The 8,964-nt window shown below is 42.0% G+C and overlaps 1 long non-coding RNA gene across 1 annotated transcript; it reads left to right on the top strand.

The window, feature by feature from the left end:
• Positions 1 to 523: 523 nt before the first annotated feature.
• LOC148117240 (uncharacterized) lies at positions 524 to 4,361 on the top strand. Its single transcript, XR_015736955.1, has 2 exons — positions 524 to 2,294; positions 3,733 to 4,361. It is a non-coding gene; the product is annotated as an uncharacterized LOC148117240 (long non-coding RNA).
• Positions 4,362 to 8,964: the final 4,603 nt, after the last annotated feature.

Below are 8,964 nucleotides of genomic sequence, written 5' to 3'. Positions count from 1 at the left end.
GTTTTTTTTAAAGTTATTTATTTTTTAAAATTTCATTTTACATGCCAACTACAGTTTTCTCTCCCACTCCTCTTCTCACACCCCCCTTCCCCGCAACCCACTCCCCATCCCACTCCTCCCAACAGGTAAGGGCTCCCATGGGAAGTCAACAAAGTCTGGCACATTAAGTTGGGGAAGGGCCAAACCTCTCCCCCTGCATTAAGGCTGAACATGGCATCCCACCATAGGGAATGGGCTCCAATAAGCTAGCTCATGCACCAGGGATAGGTCCTGGTCCTACTGCCAGGGGCTCCTCTGATAATCCAGGCTTCACTACTGTCTCCCACATATGGAGGGCCTAGTTCGGTCCCATGGTGACGCCATAGCTGTCAGTCTAGAGTTCATGAGTTCCCACAGGCTTGGTTCAGCTGTCTCTATAGATTTCTCTATCATGAAATCTATAGCTCCTTTGCTATACATCTTGACCTTCTTTGCTCATACATTCCCTCCTCCCTCTCTCAGCTGGATTCCCAGAGCTCAGCTTGGTGCTTGGTTGTGGATCTCTGCATCTAGTTCCCTCAGTTACTGGATGAAGACTCTATAGTGGCATTTCATTTGTATTTTAACAAATAAAGCTTGCCTGCAGATCTGAGAGTAAAACAGCCCCACTGGTCAGCCTTACAGACCAGGCAGTGGTGATATACAGACACTTTTAATCCCAGTAGCCACTCTAGATGCCATAGAAACTGGGCAGAGTATGCTTTTAATCCCAGTGGTGCGTGCCTTTAATCCCAGCCTAGAGAGGCTTATAAAATGGGAGAAGACAACTCTCACACACAGTCTCATTCTGAGATTCCAGGAGGCACGATCACTATTTCAGACTGAGGTCGAGGTAAGAGCCGGTACTTTTTTGACCTTCATGTTGAACCTCAATTTCCCTCTCTGAGTTTTAATTAATCATGCTACAAGGCTCTGTGATGACAATTAGGGTAGTCATCAATCTGTTTATAGGGGAAGGCCAGTTCAGGCACCCTCTTCATTACTGCAAGGAGTCATTATAGCTGGGGTCATCCTTGTGGATTTTTGGGAATTTTCCTAGCACCAGGTTTCTCTCTGCTTTTTTTGTTTTTGTTTTTGTTGTTTTTTTTTTTTTTTTTTTGCTTTTGGTTTTTGAGACAGGGTTTGTTTCTCTGTGTAACAGCCCTGACTGTCCTGGGCTCACTTTGTAGACCAGACTGACCTTGAATTTACAGAGATTTGCCTGCTGAGTGCTGGGATTAAAGGACTCTAGTTTTTGTCAAGTTGACATAAAATTAGCCAGAACACTGGGTTATGGTTTGTTTTTCAGAGCCTAGGTCTTATTTGTTGAGTCTTTTATGATTGCTTGTTGGAGTACATCTTTAAATCATGTTTTGTGTTTTCCAGCTGTGAGGGAAAAGTCCCCAGTTCTTTCATACCTGTTTGTCTTTTTACTTTTGTTCTTCTATTTGACTAATATGAAGTAGGTTCAGAGTTATTTTCCAACTTTGCAGGTGTTATTCTAGGGTTTCTATTTCTCTGTTGAACTCTTGTGCTGCTGCTGATTAGTTTCAGTTCTCTCTCTCTCTCTCTCTCTCTCTCTCTCTCTCTCTCTCAACACTTTAAGCATATTTCCTTACTGTTTGACATTCTAGGATTGCACAAGGATGTTTTTCAGTGTAAGTGTTTATTTTATGCTAGTTACAATTTAGTGACTTTTTCAAATTGGACTCTGTCTTCAATTACAAGAAATTTTGTTCAATTTTTAAAAATGACTCCGTTTCCTCTCTTGTTTCCATCTGGAAGTCTATATAAATAGATGTTGATCCCCACAGAGGAATAGTTTACATAAAAAACCCTACTCTACCAAGCTTTCGTTTTACTCATTAGCACGAAAGGCCTATGTTAGAAGAAAGACTGAAATTGTGATTTTTAATCCCTGGACACCCATGCCTGGGTATATGTGGTGGTCCATAGCAGTAAGATTAGGTTGCCTCTAGAATCCTTTATATATCAATTCTACCCGAGAGCAACCAAAACCTTGAGGATGGGATTTCTTTTTGTTGAAGTATTTCCACTAATGGGTGAAAAAAACTGGTGCGGGAGAATTATCTGTATTCTGTCAATCATATTTTAATAAAACGCTGATTGGCCAGGCAGGCAGTATAGGCGGGAAAGCCAGACAGGAAGTAGGGGTGGAGCAAAGAGACTGGGAGTATTCTGGAAGCAGAAGCTCTCTCAGTCACTCCTGTACAGACCACCGAAGAGACAGCATGTAACCTGCCCAGCTGAAAAAGGTATGGAGCCATTATGGCTAACATAGATCAGAATAATGGGTTAATATAAGTTATAAGAGTTAACAAGAAGCCTGATCCTATGGGCCAATCAGTTTATAACCTTATGGAGTCCTGTGTGTAATTTCTCTTTGGGATTTGCCGGCTGTTGGGGTACCGGGCGGGACGGAAACCCCAACAAGCCGGCCCTCATGTTACATATGGCGCCCAGACGTGGATAACTGAATCCACAGAAAGCCTGAGAAAGCTTGGGAAAGAATAGAGTAAAGCTTGTTTTGTTTGTAGCAGCAATTTCTCGGGTCTACTTTGCTTGCTAGAGGCAAGCAAGGCTCTCATCTAAGAGAGGCTTCCTGACTCAGCTTTAGCTGCAAAACCTTGCAGCTCATTAAGAGGTCCTGCCATGAAACACTTAAACGGTGTTGATGAAAAGCTTGACGCATGCTTTTCGGTTTTAAGTTGTAGCAGGAAAAAGCTGTGCTGTTTTAAAATGTCGGCTTTATGGGATGTCCTGCCAGAGCAAACTTTGACTCTTTCAGGCAGGCAGTCCGACTGAGTGTGGTCTGTGAGCAGAATGCTGCAGCTTGCTTGCTAGCAAGGACCTTGAAACACAACAGAGTTGTGGCAGTGAACACAGCTGTGACTGGTATCTCAGCTATGAGTCTGGAAAGCTAAGGAATGAGCTGGATCTAGCTGTCAACGCCATGGCTTTCCATATTGCTTTGTAAATTAAAGGCTCATGTGGTCAGAAAAAGAGAGATAAACAGTAAAGAGAGATTCAAAGATAAAGAAAACCTCTAAATGGTTTACAGTGTGTTAAAAATATATGCAGGCTAAAAGGTTAAAGTCATTAAAAATAAAAAAGAAAGAAAGGGAGATATAGGGTGTGGTGGTACACACCTTTAATCCCAATGCCTGGGAGGCAGAGGCATGTTGACCTCTGTGACTTTAAGGGACAGAGGTAGTTAACCTCTGTGACTTCAAGGTGTGGTAGCATACACCTTTAATCCCAATACCTGGGAGGCAGAGACAGACAGATCTCTGAGTTCAAGGTGTGGTAGCACACACCTTTAATCCTAGCACTGGGGAAGCAGAGACACGTGGATCTCTGTGAGTTCAAGGACAGCCTGGTCTATAGTGTTATTCCAGGACAAAGATATACAGAGAACCTGTCTCAAAAAGTAAGAGTAAAAATATAAGAAATAGAGGTTAAAATAAAGCCGCATAAAGATGGAAAATAAACAGAGAATCTTGATACTGTATGCTATTATTCTCTCTTTGAATTGTTTGAATGCTGAGGAAGGAGCATCAGCTGCTAAAAGACTTTTGTTTAGAAATACTGCTGAACTAACTCAAGATAGGTATTTTGAAAATACCTTGGCTTCAAAATTGAAGTCAAAAAGTATGTTACTTTGGAGAAGAGATTTTGCTTTTGTTTCCACAGAAAATGAGAGGTTGTGGATTCATTCTGAGTTAAGAAAAATCCAGTATGAACAAGGAAGGCCACCTGAGAAATCTCCGACAGGAACAGATGGCCCAGATGTCTGAGTTCTTCATCCAGAACAGGTTCAAGACTGCTGCCTGAGATGATCAAGACTCACAGGATACTCCAGTCAGGACTTGATGATAATTCTAAATTTTCTTTAGGTCCCCTTAAGACTATCAGCGCCCCCAACCAGCAGGAAGTAGCCTGAAATACTACGCCCACATTCCCAACAAATGGATTATGGGTATTTTCCTTTGTTTTAAAAAAAAAAAAGAGGGAAATGGTGCGGGAGAATTATCTGTATTCTGTCAATCATATTTTAATAAAACGCTGATTGGCCAGGCAGGCAGTATAGGCGGGAAAGCCAGACAGGAAGTAGGGGTGGAGCAAAGAGACTGGGAGTATTCTGGAAGCAGAAGCTCTCTCAGTCACTCCTGTACAGACCACCGAAGAGACAGCATGTAACCTGCCCAGCTGAAAAAGGTATGGAGCCATTATGGCTAACATAGATCAGAATAATGGGTTAATATAAGTTATAAGAGTTAACAAGAAGCCTGACCCTATGGGCCAATCAGTTTATAACCTTATGGAGTCTTGTGTGTGATTTTCTTTGTTGCTTGCCGGCTGTTGGGGTACTAGGCGGGACAGAAACCCCAACAAGCCGGCCTTCGTGTTACAAAAAACAATGATAAAATATTGCCATTTGGAAACCTCTGAGGAAACTGTGAACTTTGGCAATGATCATCAGAGAGTGATAACATCACAAGAAAGAGAGGGGGCCTCTGATGAAATTATCTTGCTCCAAATAAAACTTAAGTATTAACAAGCTGGACATAGATAAATATGGTCACAGTATGTGCTAAATATCCCAGACCTGGCAGTAAATAATGGAGGTCCTCTTAGAGCCATTGCATTCTATATGAGAAGCCAACTCCTTTCTGTAGGACCCCCAATGAAGATAGTTGAAAGGTACTACTGGGGTGCAAGTAGACAAATTCAGAGAGTGTGAAAAACTCTACAGGAAAAACTATCACCTTCATCAATAAATTCCAAAGCATAACACAGATGGAGGGAAAAAGTCATATAGAAAAAGATACTTAAAAGACATGCCTTAGTTACGGTCTCTATTGCTGTGAAGAGACACCATGACCACAGCAACTCCTTTAAAGGAACACATTTAACTGGGGCTGGCTTACAGATCAGAGGTTTGGTCTGTTATCATCATGGGAAGTATGGTGGCATGCAGGCAGGTGTGGTGCTGGAGAGATAGCTGAGAGTTCTGCATCTGGCTCAGCAGGCAGCAGGAAGAGACAGTCACTAGACCTGGGTTGAGCTTCTGAGACCTTAAAGCTCACCCCCAGTGACACACTTCCCCTAAAACGGCCACACCTACTCCATCAAGGTCACAGCTCCTAACAGTACTATAAGCCTATGAGGGCCTATGAGGGCCATTTTCTTTCAAACCACCACAAGATATGTCAACCAATTGCAGTGTGAGGGTCTTATTTAGATGCTGATAGGAATAAAAAGCATATAAAATTATGAAACTATCAGATATATTTGAATGCTGATTATATCTTTGATGATACTAAGGAAGAATTTTTGACACTCTAGGTATATTAACAATATTGGACTTACGATGTAAAAAGAGTCCTTACCACTTAGAGAAATATAGTAAAATGTTTATGGATGAAATAATATATTACCTATGGGTGGCTTGAAGATACCCTATGGGTAAGTAATCTGTGTATATATTCACTAAAATTGACATCAAATGAGTTATCAAGCTGAGTGAGGAGATCATGGGGACTTTTGGTTCTTAAAATACTCCTTGGTCTAGTGTCCAGACTCAGGACACTAAGTCTGATGCCTATTTACATATTTTAATTAATTAATTAATTATTTGTGTGTGGAACATGTGTGTGTCATGGTACACATGTCCCAGTGCATATATGTATATTACGATCAATGTGTGTGTACTCCAGACTTGGTGGCCCATGAGCTTCCAGTCAATTCCCTTGTCTCCATCTCTTTTTTTTCCTTATTTATTTATTTATAAGAATTTCCACTTCCTCCCCTCCTCCCAATACCCTCTCGCTCCCCCCCACTCCCTCTCCTCCTCCCTCTCCAATCCCAAGAGCAGTCAGGGTTTCCTGCCCTGTGGGAAGTCCAAGTTCCTCCCCACTCCCTCCAGGTCCAGGAAGGTGAGCATCCAAACAGACCAAGATCCCAAAAAGCCAGTACATGCAGACGAAACAAGACCCAGTGCCATTGTCAATGGCTTCTCAGCCAGCCCCCATGTCAGCCACATTCAGACAATCTGGTTTGATCGCATGCTCGTTCAGTCCCAGTCCAGCTGGCCTTGGTGAGCTCTCATTCGATCAGTCCCCTTGTATCAGTGGGTGAACGCACCCTTCGCGGTCCTGACTTCCTTTTTCATGTTCTCCCTCCTTCTGCTCTTCATTTGGACCTTGGGGGCTCAGTCCAGTGCTCCAGTGTGGGTCTCCCTCTCTATCTCCATCCATCGTCGGATGAAGGTTCCCTCTGGTTCTGCCTTCGTTGCTCACGTTCTCCCTCCCTCAGCTTCTCATTTGGACCTAGGGAGTTAAGTCCCATGTTCCAATATGTGTCTCTGTCTCTATCTCCATCCTTCGCCAGATGCAGGTTCTGTGGTGACATGCAAAATATTCATCAGTATGGTTATGGGCCAAGACCAGTTCAGGCATCCTCTCCTCTGCTGCCCAGGGAACAATCTGGGGACCTCTCCTTGGGCCTGGGAACCCCTACAGAATCAAGTCTCTTGCAAACCCTAAAATGACTCCCTTAGTTGAGATATAAACTTCCCTGCTCCCATAACCATCCTTCCTCCCTCCCCCCTCCCATTCCCCCAAGCCATCCCCAATCCTCCCCCTCTCCCCTCTCCCTAACCATCTCCCCTTACTTCCACCACCCCTCCTGTGCACCCAAGTTTGCCTGGCAATCTTGTCTACTTCTAATATCTAGGAGGATAACTATATGATTTTCTTCAGGTTCACCTTCTTATTTAGCTTCTCTAGGATCACGAATTATAGACTCAAAGACTTTTAACTATGGCTAGAATTCACTTATGAGTGAGTACATACCATATTCCTCTTTTTGGGTCTGGGTTACCTCACTCAGTAAAGCGTTTTCTATTTCCATCCATTTGCATGCAAAATTCAAGATGTCATTGTTTTTTACCGCTGAGTAAAACTCTAATGTGTATATGTTCCACACCTTTTTTAACTATTCTTCTATTGTGGGGCACCTAGGTTGTTTCCATGTTCTGGCTATTACAAATAGTGCAGCTATGAACATAGTTGAACAAATACTTTTGTAGTATGATAGGACATCTCTTGGGAATATTCCCAAGAGTAGAATTGCTGGGTCCTGAGGGAGGTTGACTCCCAGTTTCCTGAGAAACCACCACACTGATTTCCACAGTGGCTGCACGAGTTTGCATTCCCACCAACAATGGATGAGTGTTCTCCTCACTCCACATCCTCTCCAGCATAGGCTATCATTGGTGTTTTTGAGTTTAGCTATTCTGACAGGTGTAAGATGGTATCTCAAAGTGGTTTTGATTTGCATTTCCCTGATCACTAAGGAGGTTGAGCATGACCTTAAGTTCTTTTGGCCATTCGAAGTTCATCTGTTGTGAATTCTCTGTTCAGTTCAGTACCCCATTTTTAAATTGGGTTAATTAGAGTTTTAGTGTCTAGTTTCTTGAGTTCTTTGTATATTTTGGAGATCAGGCCTTTGTCTGATGAGGGGTTGGTGAAGATCTTCTCCCAGTCTGAAGGTAGCCTTTTTGTCTTACTGACAGTGTCCTTTGCTTTACAGAAGCTTCGCAGTTTCAGTAGGTCCCATTTATTCATTGATTTTCTTATTGTCTGCGCTACTGGGGTTCTACTTAGGAAGTGGTCTCCTGTGCCTATATCTTGTAGACTACTTCCCACTTTCTCTTCTATCAGGTTCAAAGTGGACAGATTAATGTTGATGTCTTTAATCCATTTGGACCTGAGTTTTGTGCATGGTGATAGATGTGGATCTACTTTCATTCTTCTACAGGTTGACATCCAGTTATGCCAGCACCATTTGTTAAAGATGCTTTCCTTCTTCCATTGTATACCTTTAGCTCCCTTGTCGAAAATTAGATGTTCATAGGTTTGTGGGTTAATATCCGGATCTTCTATTCGATTCCATAGGTCGACTTCTCTGTTCTTATGCCAATACCAAGCTGTTTTCAATACTGTAGCTCTGTAATAGAGTTTGAAGTCAGGGATGGTAATGCCTCCAGAAGTCCCTTCATTGTATAAGATTGTTTTGGCTATCCTGGGTTTTTTGTTTTGCCATATAAACTTGATTATTGTTCTCTCAAGGTCTGTGAAGAAGTTTGATGGGATTTTGATGGGGATTGCATTGAATCTATAGATTGCTTTTGGTAGAATTGCCATTTTAACTATGTTGATTCTCCCAATCCAAGAGCAGGGGAGGTCTTTCCATTTTCCTGTATCCTCTTCAATTTCTTTCTTCAAAGACTTAAAGTTCTTGTCAAATAGGTCTTTCACTTCCTTGGTTAGAGTTACCCCAAGATATTTTATGCTATTTGTGGCTATTGTGAAAGGTGATGTTTCTCTGATTTCCCTCTCTGCTTCTTTATCATTTGTGTATAGGAGGGCAACCGTTTTTTTTTTTTTTTTTGGAGTTGATCTTGTATCCTGCCATATTACTAAAGGTGTTAATCAGCTATAGGAGTTCTTTGGTAGAGTTTTGGGGGTCGCTTATGTACACTATCATATCATCTGCAAATAATGAGAGTTTAACTTCTTCCTTTCCAATTTGAATCCCCTTGATCCCCTTATGTTGTCTTATGGCTATTGCTAGAACTTCAAGCACTATATTGAAGAGGAATGGAGAGAGTGGACAGCCTTGTCGTGTTCCTGATTTTAGTGGAAAGGCTTTGAGTTTCTCTCCATTCAATTTGATGTTAGCTGTCGGCTTGCTGTATATTGCTTTTATTATATTTAGGTATGATCCTTGTATCCCCAGTCTCTCCAACACCTTTATCATAAAGGGGTGTTGAATTTTGTCAAATGCTTTTTCAGTATCCAATGAAATGATCATATGGTTTTTTTCTTTCAGTTTATTTATATGATGGATTACATTGAT

Source organism: Myodes glareolus, chromosome X, assembly GCF_982192425.1.
Source record: "Myodes glareolus chromosome X, mMyoGla1.1, whole genome shotgun sequence".
Taxonomy (NCBI): domain Eukaryota; kingdom Metazoa; phylum Chordata; class Mammalia; order Rodentia; family Cricetidae; genus Myodes; species Myodes glareolus.
Note: the sequence above shows the minus strand (reverse complement) of the source record. Positions and strands in the feature narration are given on the sequence as shown.